Raw genomic sequence first — 1,453 nt, 5'->3', positions numbered from 1 at the left:
CTAACAAAATCAAATATTTTAAGCTGGTTGTTTATATCCTCACATTTACTTGAGGGTACTTAATCAATTTACTTAAAAAAAAAATACAAAACTTCTTTAAGGAAAAAGTGAAGTAAATAAAACAAATACATAAACAAAAAACCCTAGACCTTAAGAAATGATACTCTGTAAAATGTTCAAGTTGAAGAAATCTTAGGAATCACCTAGACCTGGTCATCTTCCTAACCACTTGCTAGGCTCAGAAACATTAACCTTCTTAAAGCCAAATAATATGTCAGTGTCAAAGCCTGTTTTAAAACTATTCACAGCACCTATTGCTAACTAACAGGCTGAATTGATGATTCTGAAGTTAGAAAATAATAAAAGGAAATTTCACTGGAGAAAAAAATGAAAGATTAGCTGTCTGTGTAAAAATAATCCAAAATGAGAAGTCTTTCCAGATGCATCAAGAGGTAGTTTAGTTCTTCGTTGGGTGATCTGACTAAGGTAAAGGACCCACATGGAACTGCGGGAGAAGGAAATTTACAAAGGAGGAAGGGCAGCTTGGTCAGACAATGTTAAAACACTTCTGGATTAAGGAAGAAACATCCTAGACATTGGAGTGATTCCAAAGAAAAACAGGACATAATTAAGGGAATGAAGGAGAGAAACTGATTTATAGAAAAGATTAAAGCAACGTATTTTTTATTGCTCTGTCACAAATAAGGGCACGTCTTTGACATATATCAAGATGTTAATTGGAATAATGAGTTAATCCAGGGAGAAATGATTTAGGCATGATATCAGAGGGTAACATGAAGGGATTGGGAAATTACCTATTGAAATGATGACATTGTCATATTCCCAATGAAAGTGAGACAAAAACAGAACAATTAGAAAGACGGTTCTTTGTGGTAATTTTGTATAAAAAGATTTAATTTTTAGCTTTTGACAAAACTGTGAGCCAGTGGAATCATACTTTCCATGTTTCCTAAATTCCTAGAGAAACTTTAACTGAAGATGCATCAATTTAATAGCAGCTATTATGTGGAGGGGAAGAAAAACACTGCATTAAATGTACAGGTTGATTGCAATCTATGTCTCAGTTTGAGAAATTTTAAAACGTGAAAAATACGTTCACTTGAAAATTGAAGAACCATAGCAATTATTTAAGTAATATATGTCTACAACCCTGTGATAGCAAATTTTTTTCTGTGGGTTCAATTCCTGACTATTCTAAGGCTGATGATACAGCTCGCATCTCTCTGGATGTTCTGGTCAGTTTGCTTGCCATGCCCTCAACCCTTTTCCAGAGAACCTGTTGCCGTCTTGATCTCTGGTGAATGAGAAATTGACCAATTCTTCTGGCCAGTACTAACTGGGCCAGAGTAAATCTGTGACCCAAACTAGGCCAATGAGCTCCCTTTATTTTTATTTTTTAATATTTCTATTTCAAAATACTAGGGGGGTACAA

The sequence above is a fragment of the Otolemur garnettii genome, unplaced genomic scaffold, assembly GCF_000181295.1.
Source record: "Otolemur garnettii isolate 467f Iridium unplaced genomic scaffold, OtoGar3 scaffold00003, whole genome shotgun sequence".
NCBI lineage: Eukaryota > Metazoa > Chordata > Mammalia > Primates > Galagidae > Otolemur > Otolemur garnettii.
The sequence above is the reverse complement of the archived record's forward strand: the minus strand, read 5'-3'. Positions refer to the sequence as shown.